This window comes from Eleutherodactylus coqui, chromosome 1 (genome assembly GCF_035609145.1).
Source record: "Eleutherodactylus coqui strain aEleCoq1 chromosome 1, aEleCoq1.hap1, whole genome shotgun sequence".
Lineage (NCBI taxonomy): Eukaryota > Metazoa > Chordata > Amphibia > Anura > Eleutherodactylidae > Eleutherodactylus > Eleutherodactylus coqui.
Window position 1 is genome coordinate 454,211,889 of NC_089837.1, and position 18,028 is coordinate 454,229,916.

At 42.2% G+C, this 18,028-nt stretch overlaps 1 protein-coding gene across 4 annotated transcripts in view; it reads right to left on the reverse strand.

The window, feature by feature from the left end:
• The window catches only part of FNDC3A (fibronectin type III domain containing 3A), a 187,750-nt gene that overhangs the window by 60,741 nt on the left and 108,981 nt on the right, over positions 1 to 18,028 (reverse strand). The window lies entirely within an intron of this gene.

Genomic DNA, 18,028 nt, shown 5'->3' on the forward strand with positions numbered 1-18,028 from the left:
CAACGCCATTCATTTTAATGGGGCTGAGCCATGCTCAGCTATATTTGTCAGCTTCGGTAAGATGGAGCAGCAGCATACATGCGGGTCCGTGACTCTATGCATTTCAAAGGGGAAGACAGAGACAGCCAAGCGCTTTGTACTTGGCCATTTGTCAGCTCCATTGAAATGCATGGAGCTACGGCCACACACGAGTGCGACCGATTCACTGCAACGTTACAGAAATAGGGATAAGCGATCACCCTGCAATGAGAAATACGAGGGGAAACAGATGGCCAGTTCTTGGGAGCGTCATACTTTCCGGAATACTTCTTCAACTTGTCCTCTTATGAAGTTGTTAAAAAAAAAAAAAAGTGTTGTCACCCAGCTTTACCAAACTTGTCAATGAAAAAACTGCATACTGATATGCACTGAACAGCATTTTTTTTTCAAATTCTTTATTCATTTGTCTTACAAGAATATAATTAAAATGTAACATTGTCAAATACAGCGGTGATATACAGATTTACGTATTATCAAAAACCTGCCCCCATCAACCACAACAGGTAGGAACAGGATATGGATTAAGTTGTTGTCGAGGTTAAGCAAACTTGGAACCCATGCTCTAACAGGAATGTTGAGCCTGGGATTCCTATATTCTGGAAATTGACTGTTGGTTCACTTGAGCCAGGAGGAGGATTCGTGAACGGAAGAGGTGGGGTGGAGGCGGTGGTGGGGTTTGGAAAAAACACAGGGGTATACAAGGAAAGAAGAAAAATCTATTCAAACATGTACATGGGTCCCCAATAACGTATCAGGAAGGTCATTGACCATATAGATTTTTATATTCCTGTGAGTTTAGGATCCAATGGTACCAAGTTTGCCTTTTTGTTTTTTGACAGATGCCCTTTCCAAATTGGAGCTTCCGTGTGTGGAAATTAGACCAGTGTCCCCAGAGTGCAGTATAAAATCAAGTGAGCGACTTTTACATGGATCAGTTTCAGTGTCAATCTACACTAGAATGGGAAAATGCAGCAATTTCCAACGCAACATGAGCATCGGTGCTAGAATACTTGGGAGCAGGTTTTCAGAAATTGCCAACATTGTGGGGTTTTCTTATACAGCAATGTAGAGAGTATATTGAGAATGGTGGGTTCAAGGGAAAAAAATCCAGAGAAAGAGGATCCTGTGGACACAAACAACTCATCAACTAAAGGGTTCAAAGGAAAATGTCAAGAACCCTGACAAAACAGGAGGTGCACAGTCAGCAGAATACAAAGTTGGTGCTCCCCCAAATGTGTTCGCATACACAATTCGTCATTCCTTAGCATGGATGGGCTATAACAAATGACTAGTTCACATGCCACCGTTATTTAACCCCTTGAGTGGCACGCCCGGAAATTTTCCGGGACGAGCTCCACTGCTCATAGCAACATAGCCCGGAAGATGTCCGGGCTATGTATCACTATGGGAGCTGCAGAGCACAATGCCACAAGCTGTGACAGTGTGCTCTGCCTGCACAGTCCCACAGAGAACAAAGCAAGGGCTTTGAAAAACCAGCAGAAGATATTGCCGACATGCTGGCAATCTCCTGCACTGGTTTGTTTACAGGTTGCCATAGAGACCATCGGCTTGTCAGAAGCAAGCCGATGGTCTCTGTGGCAGGGAGAGCTGGTTGTTAGCTTTCAGAGGACAGCTAGGTACTAGCTCTTACAGCAGAGATCAGAGAAAACCTCCGATCTCTGCTGTGTTAACCCTTTACATGCTGCAGTCTATGTGACTGCAGCATGTAAAGGGCTGTCACCATCGGACCCCCGGAATGTGATCAGGGGTCCTGATGGGTCCCTGTGGAAGTCCCCTAAAGGGACAAAAGAAAAAAAAAAAAGGAAAAAAATTATAAAAAAAATAAAAACACTTGTCTCCCTTTACTTTGTAAAAAATCAAAAATACAATCACACATGTGTTATCCATGCGTCAGAGAAGTTAATACATTATTTAACCCCTTAATGACATGGCCCCTTTTTTTTCTTTTTTCCCCATTTCTTTTTTTCCTCCCCCGTTTAAAAAATCACAACTTGTCCTGCAAAAAACAAGCCCTCATATGGCTGTGTCAATGGAAAAATGAAAAAGTTATGGCTCTTGAGACGCAACTGCAAAATTTGTTGAAATTCAATGATTAGACCATTTTAAAAAACCTGCCCTGGTGGGCACGACAGGGTGGTAGGAAACCTGCCACTCAAGGGGTTAAGAGAAAGAACTGCAAAACTCCAATGAGCAAAAAAGTGCAAAAATTGGATCACTGAGCAGTCACAAAAAGCTAAAACCTTGTCAGATGAATCCAGATTTCTGTCGCCCCTTGCTGATATGAGAGCCAGAATTTGGTGTAAATAGCATAAATCGATGAACCGTTCCGGAATCCTTACTGCCGGGTGTCAGTAGTTCATGCTGGTGGAGTAATGGTGTGGAGAAGGTTTTCTTGGTACACTTTTTTCCTCTGACACTAGTGGATGGACACCACAATGAATTGTGGCAACTCTGAAGGCCAAAGGTCCAACAGGCTACTAAATGGGTGTCTCAAAAAAGACATTCAGTGTGCACATTAGTGATATATTGCCCTGCTCTAGTATCCGTGCAGATCTATCTCATGCACAGCTTGAAAAACATACCTTTTTAGGCAAGTCAATATTTCCAGTCAGAGGTGTAACTTGAAGCTTCTGCGGCCCGGTTCAAAATCTGTAACAGTGCCCCCAACTATAATGCTTTTTTCATAGTACTGGGCTCCCAATATGGAGAAGAGAGGCCTTATGGGCCCCCTAAGGCTCCTGGGCCCGGCTGCATCCGCACCCCCTGCACCCCCTATAGTTACGCCCCTGTTTCCATTAAATAGCACAAATAAAGAGTATAAACAATTATAATTGTAACCAGATAACCACTGTACTTGCACCATGGACACTTCTGGGCAACACATGGAGGGCTTACCGATCCATAGTATGGTCCCTATATATCATATCCTTTATAAAGCTGCAAGTATTTTTCTTTAAGGATTTTTATGGAATACATGAGAAAAAAGATGCACAAGTACAGTAATTCTTACCGTGCTTTAGGGTATATTGCTGTCCCATCTATTGCTGCTTTATCCCATTTATTTTTCAATTGACAGTAGTCTTTAAAACATTTGGTGGAAAAACAGAACAGAGTCTTAAAAAAAAAAACAGTTCTAAAAACATCTTGAAATGCTTCTTCACTAACGTCACAAGTGGTTACAAGTGGTTTTGCCTACGCTTTTGTGCCGTTTGTTTTTCTTGCCACACTAGTGATATGCCCGGATGCACCATAACAATTTCAGAAAGTGGGTTAGTATAAAAGTGGGTGTCAGCAATAAAACTATTGAAAAATCACATATGCCCACAAATTTAAATTTTTACTGTTTTACATAATTTAGAATTCCAAATCTTTATCAAAATTAAGAATTCTAAATATCAAAGTGTAAAGGCTTCTTTTACAAGAAATGACTTATGTTCACATATAGCGGAATTGGTGTTGATTTTCTGCAGCGGAAAACGTAAACTCAGTACGTAAACCCATGTCAAAATTCGTGCCATTGGTGAGAATGTTTATGCAGATTTTGACATGAATCTGTTGTAGCCATCACCTTTATCAATTGAACAGGTAAAACCTGTTGTGGATCCGCACCACAAAATGCGCTTTGTTGGAATGTACCCTTAAACCAGCAACAATCACATTTTTGTTATTCTTAAGATCTGATGAGCATTTCCATCAGAAGTTTCCCAGAGACACTATTACCTAGCGGGAACCCCAATATAGCTATAGTAGAGAGCTCAGTAGTCTGACAGGCACCACTGATACAACACGTATCACCCTACACTGTGGATAGGTACTAAATCTTTACTGCTAGAAACCCTCTTTAAAATGTACATTAGTAGTTGCCCTCTTTATATTTACCCAACATATCTTATTACGGTATGTGTTCATTTAAAGGGGTTGTCCATTTGTAAACGGTCAATGGCTTGTCCTCGGGTAAGGTCATTAATAGTAGACTAGCAGGGATCTACTGCTCATCAGCTGTTTACTGGGTTGGTATGCCTCTGCACTGAGCAGATTTTTGCAGACAGCTCCCTTCTCACAGCAGTGGCCCAGCTTGGAATAACAGGCTAAATTGCCATTCACGTCAATGCAAACTTTGCCTACAGTACCACACCTGCACATTAGCCTGGGGAACAGCTGATTAGAGATTGCTGTATAATGTAATTTTCATTTTTCTAATCCTGCAGAGTAAAAACATTTACCTTCATAGTCCCCCCCCCCCCCACCATAGCATGTTTCCATCGGTTACATCCTCTAAACTTGTATGCTCCCGCAGTGTCCATGAACGCACAGTATAGTTGAAACCTTTCCTACTGATTGCTGTTGAATTGCCATGAATGTGCATCAGACAAAAATGTATGTTAGGCCGAGCATGCGCATTGTAAATTCATGTTCGTTGAGCGCTTTTAGATTTGCGCATGCACAAAAATAATCCCCTCTCAAACTGCAGAGGGAAAAACCAAGTATGAACGTGCATGTTAGATCCTAGCTGGACACAAAATGCCTCGTCCGGATGAGACGTAATTTGTTGTTCCAAAAGGACAGATAAACACACAGTATGCCAATGTGGAGAACACAAAATAGTTATAACAAAACCAAAAAGAGTGGGACAATGGGAGATCTGACCCTAGCCTACTAATGTGATGAAATCCTATCTAAAAGTGGAGCACAGGCCCTGATAAGGGCAACCCCATGCCAGGAACCTGGGGTAACCCTGACTTCAAGACAGATCTGTAACACCCCAAATATCCTTAACACTAAACAGACTTATCAAACAGGACAGGAGCCTCCATCTTGACTAGAAACACCTTCAGACTACAAATATTACCGGCGTCCTCTAGGAGGAGGAACCAGAATAAATGTGTACAGATGCCGACTGGCCTGCTGGGACACATGCTTTCCAGCTGACCAACCCATCCACACAACTGCAAAGAAATTCTCACGTTGGCATCAAATACTGGAATGACACTGAGCATGCATAGGCGTGTGCATCACGTGACCATGGTTGACGCCGTGACCTCATTCCAATCCCAATCCAACAGGAACATTCCTGAGAGAGGAGAGCACAGAATTGCCGGAAATGTATTCTTCAGCGGTCACATTGGCCATATTGAAAACACCAATCGCAATGCAATGTAGGGATGAGGTGAGCAGGTACGCAAGTGCAAAAAAGGTCTATGTGAAGTATGAAACATACATATGGATTTGTGATACCACCAGGCGATGGACAGATTTTTACATTTCGTCTCCTTAATAGAATACCCCTTTAATGCCAGAAAAATAGAATAATTGCTTAGCCGAATGCCGATTCAGTATATTCGCCGCTAGAGGTCAGAAAGAAATGTCTCTACAAGTAAAGGCAAATTGGACCACTCTTCATAAAGATTTATCAGCGATCTCCGTGTCAATTGGGTTAACTAGGATCTTGGTCTTCTTGAACTTGCTGGACCTGGAGTCTTTTTCCAATTAAGCTACATAGCCTGTCAGAGGACTAGCGTGCCAACATGCAGTGCGAGGGTGTTATCTCTGGCAGGGAACCACAAAGAACAGTAAATCCGACCGAGGGAGAGCTCATTCTAATAATAAAAGTATCGGACCTGTACCACACACTAATTATAGAATTACATGCTCCGTATACTCAGAGATGTTTATACTTTGATACTCGGGCAACATGTATTTTCCTCTCCCTTCTTTATTTAGCTAAGCATTTTGGCACCCTGAGCTTAGCAAGCGGAGATACTAATCCATGCGGATGAGCGGGTCGTGAATGGTTCTATACTTAGCATCAGGCTAATGTGAACAGCGATGAATCACTCGCTGTTATTCCCTGAGAGGCAGCAGTGCTGGCTTTTTACAGCAGCACATTAGATGAACTGTTCTCTCTAACAGAACACCCACACTTTGACATCACATGGGCAATGATATGCATCACTGACGCAGGCAGTGACAGGATCAAACACAAAGACCACGGCCCGTTGAAACAATAGAGATCGCTGCTGACGCTGACACATAACCAATCAACACTTACAGTCAGCACGGAATCAATAGCTTTGGTGGCTTGGAATAGTTCCAGTACTTTTCCTTTTTGCATGGGGTGATCATTCAAGATGTATTCTAGGATGCCAAGATGTTGAGGTTGCAGTCAGTGAAAGGATCAGATTAAGATGACAGAGATCATACCAGACAGTAACACTCGCTCCTCATTCCATTGTTATACATGAATGGTGTCTAAACTTCAAGCAAGCGGTACAACGCATATTGATGTGTTAATTGACAGCCTACCAAGGGAATTTTGACTGTGAGCTCCACTGGAGACAGGACTGAAATGAAACATAATGAGTCGCATTAACTAGTTCAGGCGCTACCCCAGATCACATGTCACATACTTCAGTCTTGTCAGTCTCTCACAGGAGATTTGCACCCAGCAGTTCTGAAGTTTGATTCACTTGTAGGGAATTCTTTTCCCGAGTTCAGTGCGAAGCCCATCCTACAAGAGCTCAGTCAGCATTAATCTTCTGTCTATGCATATTATAGTTCCCATGCTAATAGATCCATTACAGCTGTCCCTCATTGTACAGCTGTCCCTCATTGTACAATTATTGATGCTGTGACCACTACTATATGTTGAAAGTATTGTCCCACCGGAGGGTAATTGTGTAACGACCTCTCTCATCAATCAGAGAAAATATTTTCTCTCTGATTGTCACATATGGGGGTCCTTTTCTATCGCAGAAAAGGAAAATGTTTACGCTGTTTAACGACAGATGACACAGTTATTGTTGACCATGGCATCTAAAAGTTTTTACAGAAAAAAATCATAGAAAAAAAAAATCCCCTTGCACAATGCTTTGAATATTGAACAAGTAAAAACAGAAAAAAAGCACAAAATTATTAGACACATCTCTAACATTCGTACTTTAAAAAAAAATATTTATCCAGCATAATAAATTCCATAAGAAAGAAATAAATATCTGTTTTCTGGTCATCTTGCTTCCCCAAAATAGCAATAAAAAGAAATTAAAAAGTCATATAAACCTCAAACTGGTACCAATAAAACTACAAGTCATCCTGCAAACTAAAAAAATAAAAATAAAACAGCCCTCCCACACCTCTGGTCCTGGACTGTGGTGATGCACAAAAAGTCTATTTGTAAAGAAAAAAGTTAATATTGTGCCAAAGTAGTAAAATATACCAAATGTTTTTTTGTTTTTTTTAATGTCAGAATCGTAATCGTAAACCAATGACTAAAGTTAACACAATATTTATACCACACAGTGAATGCCTTAAAAATAAATTCTAAAAACAATACTGAAAATGTTTTTTTTTTTGTTTCCCATTATCCCACATCCAAAAAATGTAAATAAAAAGTTATTGAATACATTATATTCACCCAAAATTGGTTCCTATAATAACTACAACTTATCCTGCAAAATGTAACGTCTCATACTAACCACAGTTCAGTGAGAGGGAGGGCAGCAGAGAGATCGCCAACGGGGCCGGTGTCTGGGGGAGCTGTCAGGGGGGTGGCCGGTACATGTGTGTCTGGGGAGGTGTGTGTGCGGCAGCCAATCCGCAGCTGTGGGCGTGATCTGGGCGTTCCCTGTAACTCAGCCCAGCCAACCCATGTCTGCGCCCATACTTCCCTACGTGGAGACATACTGCACTAGTACCGTACCACACTGTACTGTAGAGAGGCGCTGCTAGCCAGTCAATCAGTGTATATTTCATTAGAACAGCACCTCTAGTCCCGGCTGACACAAAGCCGAAAGAGAATTCTAAACCCAGTGACAGAGCATGGATACCTTAGCATTTACTTGTTGCTATAGTGGTGTGGTTTGGAGAAAGAGGGCTGGGGGTGTAAAGTAATAATATTCCCTCCAACTTTACTTTAAACAGGCAACTGTGCTAAATTAGCAAGATCAAACCCCATAATAAAATCACACTACTTGGGATTATAAATGATGGCCAATGTAAGGTGACGGACGGACGTCACAACAAACTGTTATGTAAGCCAAGTTTCATTCCAGTCATTCATATTGAACTGTTTTATAAGCAGATCAGTCAGAACAGAAGTGACAAAGTAGAAGGGAAGAATACATAGTAGTTTTTGAAAAAAAACTGAAGAATTCAGGGGCGTAGACACCTGCTCCACTGTGAAAAGACTAACTTGGTACAATGTCTTGATTAAAAATGATTAGCCATAGCACAGGGCTGGTGGCAACCCAGTAGTAACATAAATTAGTTAGTAGTGATTAACTTTTTGTATTATTTTGTAATCACTAAAAAAAACACAAAAAAAAACAACTTTGTATCCTATATTGATATAACAAAGTCTACAATATCTTGCCCATATCTGGGATAACAGTTATTTAGTGGTTACATGAGCTGGGTGGGTGGCAGGACATGAACGATCTGCTTCTAAAACCTGCCATATCTCAAGCTGATATTGACAACTGAGCATATATTACCTTGTGCATGGTTTCTAAATGACTCCAATCCCAGATAATGATCCAGCTGTTCAGTCCCGAGTCACTATCTTTATAACCAGTTGTTATTTATTTTATGACTCCAGCACTAAGAAATGCTTTCTGAGCTGCATTTGTTTGCATCATTTACATGCATAAAACATATTTATTGCTTTTTTAGCACTCTATCAGTTTAATCATTGTATGTGCCATTAACTTTATAAAACAGTTTCGCTCATTAGGATACAATAATCTTAAATTATTAACACTATATACAACAAGTGTAAGCAGAAAAGATATAAGTTATAATATCCTTTCCTAAGGAAGAGTCAGAAAAAAAAGACTAATAACTTATTTATACTCACTAGTACTTGCATATATATGAATCTCGTTCATAAAGAAAAATCAAATGCTTCAGAGTTTTCACATCAATGTAATTGTGTGATGGGTAGAATCTCCATTTAAGCTGTTAACACACATTAGTAATCCCCTAAAGGCGCTATTACACGAGTGCAGTTAATGCTCGGATAATAGCGCCAATTGCCAGGCTGCACCTGTGCTTGCAGGTACAACTTGGCAATTGTCAGAAAAACGCGGATGCTAGTGAGCGACAGCCTCTAGTGCTCGTATAATAGCACCCTCTAAGGGAGCTTTTACCACGGGCTGCATTTTGGCAGGAGGACACACCGCAAGACGCAGCAGGAGCTGATGCTCAGAAATGCCTCACCAAAACCTGCATAGCTACATGTCGCTTTCGATGTGGAATTGCAGCAGAATTATGCCATTTTCAATTCTGCACAAGCCCGTGCAGTGCGTCCTGTGGCCAAATTCCACTGATGTGCAAGGACTCCAAAGATGCCATTACATAGCGCGCTGTTAATGCTCCTGTAAAACCACTAATGGCCAGGCTGCACCTGTGCTTGCAGGTTCAGCCTGGCAACTTTAGGGGAGAACTCAAGCTCTTGTGTCAGCCACTAGCGCTCATGTAGGATTTTCCCAATAATTACTGGGCTGAATCTGCAAATCTAGATGCAGTCCAGCAATTAGAGCTCTAAGGCTGGGTTCACGCAGGACGGATTTGCCACAGAAATTCTGTGCAGCAAACCCGCCCGCGGCTCCTAATCCTGGGATTTGCCAGCCATGTGGACGAGATTTTGCAAAAATCTCGTCCACAAGGGGCAGCCAATCAGTTGCGGCAAAGCTGGGCGGAACCGGCGATGTGGCTCGGAGTTGACAGCCGCAGCATGTCAATTCTTTTTTTTTCCATTGCGGCCTCAGTCCTCTCTATCTCTCTATGAGGAGAGAGAACGCCGCAACGGAATGCTGGCGGCCAAACTGCTCCAAAATCTGTGACGAAATGCCGCGGGTTCTGAATCTTGCGGCTTTTCGGTGCAGCCAGGCCGTGGAATTTCCATCCCATTTGTACCTAGTCTAACTGCCATTTACATTATTCACCTAGAATGACAATTTTGGTGATAATTATTAAGCCTGCCCCCCCCCCCCCCCCCACTGCCACCAATGTTTAGGTACTCAAAAAACCCGTTTAATAGGCCTCTCCAATTTTTAGTTGAATGTGGCTCCTGACCATCACTCAAGGTTTAAAGTGGCTCACAAAGTACAAAAGGTTGGGGACCTCTGCTGTCAAGTATATGGCAATACATGTGGAATACATCCTCCCACCTCAGGTCAAGTATACAACTTATTATAGCCTTTGCCATCTTCTTAATTTACAATTGTTTTCTAAGCCCTAACCATGCTTCCTAAACCTTAAGCCTGGTTTAGACACAACAATTATCGCTCAAAAAATCTTTTGAACAATTTTTGAGCGATAATCGTTGTGTGCTTTTTACAGCGCAAGGTGATCGCTCAACGTTTGACCAATCACCTTGCCCTTCAAGTGGGGGATGCAGAAGACAAGCCCGGCCGACTGTCTTCTGCATCCAGCCGTTCTCTGCTTGGAGCGCCTAGCTGTTATACAGCTGAGCACTACGAGCGGAGGATGCAGAACACAAGCGGGGTGTCCCCGCTTGTCTTCTGCATCGAGCTGTTCTCTGCTCGGAGCGCCCGACTGTTATACAGCCGAGCGCTCCAACCGTGGTATGGAGAACACAGCTGGGAAGCTGTCTTCGGGGAGTGGGATACAGCTGAAACAATAGTATCAGCTGTATTCCGCTGTGAATTCCTGAAAGATCAGCGATGGCTTAACGAAAACTGCATGATGTCAGTACAGTAAGACAACGATTATCGGTCAAAAGACGGCTTCGAGCGATTTTTGAGCGAAAAATCGTTGTGTCTGAATCACCTTTTAGCCATGATATATGCTATATTGTGGCGTACCTTCCTTTTTGCTTTTGTATAAACTCCTTTTGGTGTATCAGGTGTCACATCATTTGATTATATGCAGCCTATAATGGATTCATTGAACTTTATAGATTATGGTAGACCGTATGCACTGACACTTTCCTTTTAAATGGGCCTCACTGACACTTTTTCAATGCCATTGCTGCTTATACAGTTTGTGACTATTAAAACCAATTACTAGCCTGCTTTGCTATTACTTGCCCGGTATCATTGTGCACTTCAAATATAGGAATCTTGACCTGTTGGCAATATAGCGCTAGCTGGCATGAGGTTGTGCATTTTTAAGTGTTTTTAATGAAATGGTTTCTTTTTTACACTTTTATGTTAATAAAGATTACATTACATTCAATTTCTTTGATTGTGCACTTTTTGTGTGGACCTGCTTTGGGTCCGATCTTGTAAACGGCAGCTCTGCTGGCAGAGAGCCGGCAGAGACCGCATATGGCTGCGAGTGCACTGCGCATGCTTGCATATCACATGAACATGCGCAGTGTGACTTTTTTTTATTTTTTTATTCTCCGGTCTGTTTCATAGTGGGGATGCATATGAGAACACCGCCCACATGCATTGTATTGTCTATGGACAGCATTTCATACGCTGCCTATACCAACGTATAGGGCTTACGCTGCGTGGTACGCAGAGAAACAATCATGCTGAGATCTATTTCTTGTGCATATCAGTGCCTATACACACACATGTGCATGAATCAATGAATGTCCATTGACTTTTCACTGACCCCATTAGGCGGCCGTGCAACACACGTGTACTATGCGGTGAAAACATGGTCGTGAACTTGGTTTCTGCAAGTTAGTATTTTGGGCCCAATGGGCTGGATCTCCGGTATTCTGTTTGCAGCTGTCCCAATCGCTACTTTTAGATAAGGATTTAACAATATATGTTGCTGGTTTTTTTTCAACTAGAATCCACTTGCAATCTGTGTCAGCAGCTATGTAACATTTACAATACCTCCCACCTACGTCTGAAGTAAATCCACAGGAAGGAGGATATTCTATATCAGCAACATTTTATAGACAACCATTAACCGATCTTGCATAACAAAAAGTTACAGGCTGCCCCTGCGTTCCCCAGCTCTGCGAACTACTTCAATTAATATAGAAGCAGTTTCCCTTCCCACTCAGGTAATCTATAATAAAATAAAATAAAAATGACTGCAGAATCTCACTTTATTGTAAGAGCTGTAGTTAAAATTTGTCACCGCCTCTTCACATAAAGATGCTTTATGACTCTTTCAGGATTTAATTACAAATGACTCATCCTGATTTGCATGCAGTATTTTCTCCCCCTGGTTCTCTGGATGTCTGGCAATTTCCACCCAGCCAACCCATCTATAGCATGGCTTTCCTTGTGATGTCAAGCAGCGTTTAATGGCTCTCAGCAGAGGCTTGGGACAGTGCCCTGAATGAGTCATCTCCATTCACGATGTGTGCAGCACACAGATTTTCATGAATGGATCATTCAGCAAGCAATGATGCCCATTCATACAGTTCTGACTCCGCTCGCTAGAATAGAGACGATATGTCTATTTCTAGAACACCACATGAGGAACGGAGAAAACATTTCACATATCTCTGCCAGTGTATACACACACATATTAGTCCTGATACATTTCCGAAGGCAATTGACAACCGCTAGGAGCTATTAAAAGATTTTCTCAGGCTAAATAGGTTATTTGCACATTATGGGGTTTAAAGCATTTAATAAGAGTATGTTACAGTAGAGGATTAATGTGAAATTGCACGCGTGTACAGACAAATTAATGCTGCTTTCACATCTGCGCCGGGGGTTCCGTTTGGGGAGCAGGAAAGAAAGGAGAATCCCCTGGCCGAACGTTTCTGTCCTATGACGGAACCAAGCCAGAGCCCAATGGACTCCATTGACTATAATGGAGCCCCCATTTGGTTTCTACTTAGTAGTCTGCAGGCAGCACTTCTTCCGGTATTTGGTGCCGGATCTGTGACAGAATCTCTGAACGGAGGTCATCAGCGCAGATGTGAAAGCGGCCAAACATGATTATTTATACTGAATAAAACTGATAGCAGTGGAGAGCAGCATAATTATTTCCTAGAAAGCCTTCCAAACTAGATGACCCCATATATTGGTGGTAGAGGTTTTTAAAAAGGGATAGGTCATAACCTTTCAGCCCCATAAACTAGTTATGGGTGAGGGAACGGGGAGGAGGGCCAGTTTTAGAGAAAGTGTGGCAATGGGAAAAATTTAAAATGTGGCCCCAAATACTGAAAATACAGGATTGAAAACAGTCACATTCAGGATGTTCAGGAGATATTGTGCCGTGCGCTGCAGCGCTGTACTCTAGTACTTTCAGAGGTGTTGCTAGGTTTTTCAAAAATAAAATAAAATAAGCATTTATGTACATCTCTAATGATATCAAATACCAGGACTAAATATTACCTCCGTACTGTTTTTGAACAAACTGCACTATATAATGACCAATATTGCCAATAATACCACAACAATATGCCTACTAACTGTAACTCTATATAGTGATTATCAGAACGTAGGTGTGACAGCGCTATGGATGAAAGGAAAAAGCAGCTTGATGAAGAGCGATGAAAACTTAAGGGGGTTGTGATATCAAACTCAGCCTCTTTAAGAATGTGTCAAGCAGCACAAACAGCCCCCTGGATCATAGGCAAACAGCGGATTTTGAATGTGGGAACCATGACTCCCGAAATTTGTTGGAATGGATGGGTGTGCAATATACATATATAAGACAGGTGGAGGGTAAAGGGTACTATTGTACCTTGTCAACACCAGAAGTGGTGGGTGTTGACCAGGGTAAAACAGTTTGACAGCCAGGTGACGCCCCCAGTCCCTGATTGGCTGCACGGCTCGTTCCCCCTCAGTTCCTGCGACTCACCACTCCGGTCTCCTTTCGCTGCAAGACTCGCTCGCTCCTGTCCTCACCACTCCAGTCTCCCCACAATGACACAACCAGAGCAGTTACGGCACAAAAAAGAGCGCCGGCCAATGTAAGGGTGGACACCCACTTGCGATTTTTTTTTCCCTGCGATGCAATAGCGATGATTATGAAACCAATGATTTTTCAATGGTTTCATACTCATTTGCAATGTTCTAGCAGAGCTTCGCATTGCAGAGAAAAAATCTGCGATATTGCTCAGTGTTTTCAATGGGGCCAGCGGCAGCAGCACCAGCCCCGTTGAAAACATAGGGAGAATATCACAGACTTCTGCCACAGATGTGGCAGGAGTTTCCTTCATCCCACGGGGATAAAGGAATCCTCTGCCACAGCTTTGACAGCTGTGGCAAAAGCCCAGGAAGTCCAGGATGCTATCAATAGCTTTGCTAGTCATTGACGACTAGCTTATATTTCAAGCCCTTCCCAAAAATCATGATGCGGGGGTTGCCACAAAGCCACAGCTTTCAATGGGGCCGGCAGCAGCGCCGACCCCATTGAAAGCAATGGGATAGCATCCTGGACTTCTGCCACAGCTGTGACAGCTGTGGCAGAGGATTCCCTCATCCCTGCGACGATGAAGGAAACTCCTGCCACAGCCGTCACAGCTATGTCAGAAGCCCCCGATTTACTGCATGTTTTCAATGGGGCTAGCGCTCGGATGGGGGGGGGGGGGGGGGGGTTGAGATAAAAAATTTCAACGACAAACGCTCCCTCCATGGCGGTGGGTGGGGGCTGAGATAATGTTAGATGGCCGGCAAGCTCCTAGCAGCGTCGGGAATGAGTTTTGGCTGGGATGGAGGGTTAGGGTTAGTTTCAGTGTTACGCTTACATGAGTAGCTGTAAATACTTTCATGTTAATGCCGCTCCGCTCTCACATGGACCCATTTACATTTAATAATGTAAGCCTAAGGCTGCCTGTCCACGGGCGTTTTTGCATTGCACTACCGTGGCGATAATCCGGCCGTGGAAACACAGTGCATGCTTTCCATAGCTTTGACCCCATGTTCACGAGCGAAAAATCATAGCGATTCTCTGCTTGCGGGCAGCAAATCGTAGCATGCTGTGAATTGCCACGACGCTCCGCGGTGAGCCTGTCAGGTAGTCTCACCGCGGAGATCCGTCTGCTGGCTCCTGCTCCCTGGACAGGCAGCCTAACACTGAAACTAACCCTAACCCTCCATCCCAGCAATAAGTAAATCACCACGCTGCTAGGACCCTCCTGCAGGCAGCCAATCACTAGCTTGTGGGTGTGTACAGCCCATCACTAGGTCTCCACCCATATTTGTGGTGGAGACCAGATGCAATTGTATCAGTGGGCCCTTGGGCCACCTTACTGCGATGCCATTGCTCAGGGAGGGTGCTGCAACCTGTCTTTACACTTGCACATTAGAAAATCTAGTCAGTGTCTCAGATCGCTTGGCAGCCCCCTTGGAAATGGTGGCTCTGGGCAATTGCCCAGTTTCCCCCTCTCCAACGCTCCCAGCCCTGCCACGGAGCTGTGTTTCATATACAGTGCCTATGACTCCACAGCATGTGACTCGTTGGGCAGCAATGTTTTGCACCATTGGGGTCCTAGATAATTCTGCTAGGAGCTACATCACGATAAATTTTGTATGCTTTCTCAAGGTTTGCTTGAGTTGCCTCCTGGCACTCCTTTTTGTTCCCACACTCCCAAACCATACTGATAAGAAATTAGATTGGGGGACTGATAAGAGCGATTGCTGTACAATGCTATAAAAAGCCTTCGCTATTAAAGCAACTGTAATTGTAAAAAGTGCAGATCTCGTCCAGTAGACTAGATATTTGCTGTCCTATTAGATATTAGACAAATACATATAATTATTTCCATTACAGGAGTGTAGCAAGTTAAACTATACACACATTATATAGCAATTTGCAGATATTACTGTAGATCCGTTCTGTCTGTTCTCATATGTATATATACTGTAAATACCCTACACGCATCTGTAAAGCATAAGCTCCTCATTAAAAACAACAATTGAAGCATAAAGAAAAACTGCAACATCTGAGCTCATTTGTTCCTTCAGTGGTCATAAAATATGCAATCTAGAGAATGATTAATGCAATGGTTTGGTAGCCATGCCTTCCCTGCAGACGGCTATTTATCATATTGTAACCTCTCCAGCTACCATATAGATTTTGTTAATGAAGTACGTATCGCTACTATGGAAGGCCCCACCTGAGATAGCAAGACAGCAAGTCTCATTAAATACAACATTGAAACATCCTATTTAAAGATGCATGTCCAAAAGAAAGCCTATGGATGCTCAGGCTCCAAATGCAAGCCCGTGAAGAACTAGATTAGAGCGTCTGCGGTAAGTAAATAGGAACGGATAAATATACACAGTGGCAATCGGCTTCCTTTTACCACAGTAATAATGACCAGATCATCTAAAATACACAAATGGGTATTTACTAACATTAGGTTGTTCAGAGATACCAAGAGAGTAAGGGCTCATTCACACGGGTGTATTGTCACTGCGTGTTATGAACGCATATTTCCCATGCGTAACACATGGTAAATGGAGGCAAAGTCTATGGGAGTCACCATTACTACTGGGGCCACCATGATCATTCATGATAGTAACGCATTTCAGAGGGGCAACTACCTCCTTTTTCAAGGCATTCAAGCTTCATTCAACAGATCTAGTCCAGTAATGGCACAGAGCCAGATCTGCAATATTACTACTCGTGGAGGGGTGCATTTACAGGTTATGCTGCAGTGGCAACGTTTATTTGCTGCAGCAGCCAGCTGGGGTGGATATCAGAAATAAAAACATGTACATGTGTGTGTGTGTATATACATATATATATAAACACACACACACACACATATATTTATTTATTTATTTATTTTAAACCAGGTTATTGAAGGATAAAACAAGGCAGAGAAGAAACATGCATTTGATACATGGACACATGTTATAAAGTCAGAAAGAAAATAGGACAAATGTTTAGTACAGAATGATTTGAAAGATGCCAAACAACTGAACACTTTGAATCTTTAAAAAAAAAAAAGAAAAAAAAAGACTTTCAGAGAAAATACTAGTGTCCAAATTATTCTTCAGAATATCATGCTTCTATACAAAATACATACTGTACCCAATCACATCAAACATTTTGGGTGTTACAAAAATCTACCGTAGAAATAAGAGCCATTTATTCCCATACTAAATAAGATCAGAAGCGCAACTACCACTGTATAGTGTTGGGGGAAAGGTGGTAAACCGCGATTGGTGACTCACACCATGCATCCCATACCTTGAAGTTCCTCAGGGTATCCCTATTCTTATACATAATTCTTTCATATGGGATAATAGTGTTAACCATATTCTTCTATTGGGATAGAGTCAGCGATCTACCATCCACCTCATGGCAATAGATTCATGGGCTAAAATCAGGGTCTCCCTGAGAATTATAGACATTGTGTTGCCTCTGTTCCACATCCAGAAGACCCAACAAACAAACATCTAGGATACCTGGGATGGGAATCCCAATAACCTAGGAGAGAAGGTTAATAACATCAGATCAAAAAGTCTGATTCACATGACATCCCCACAACGTAGGTAAATAAAAGCAGCATTCAGTGCTGAATATCGGTGGCAATGGGAAGAAGGGAAACTTGTAAAAAATGTAATTATTTTGAAAAAAAACATTTACAAAATTTATATAATGGTTGCTTATAGCCAATATAAAAGAATAACCCTTTAAAAACATTATAGATCTGTCTGTCTTCTGGCTGATTACAACAAATGCACTTATATGCAAGTTTCCCAAAGAAATTTCAAGCAGGGACTAGTCGACAACTGAAACCATTACACTTTAAAAAAAATTTAAAAAAAAAAAAAATTTAAAAATTCTTACTGTAAAAAAAAAAAAAAAAAAGCGTTGCCTCATGCAAAGATTTAAAAGAAATCATTTTACATCAAACATAACCCTGCCATATTTTACCTTTCTCGTCTATTTTTTTTGTCAGTATGTTATGAAAACACAAAAGTAAATACATTTAAAGCTGGAAATAAGCTAGGAATTTGGAATCCCCAGAAAGGATCGGCATCTCTGAGCCGCTGTAAATTACTGCGTCTGGTGAAAGCTGGAATAAATAGCTTGCAAAAAGCAGAAACTATTCATTTCCTTGGAG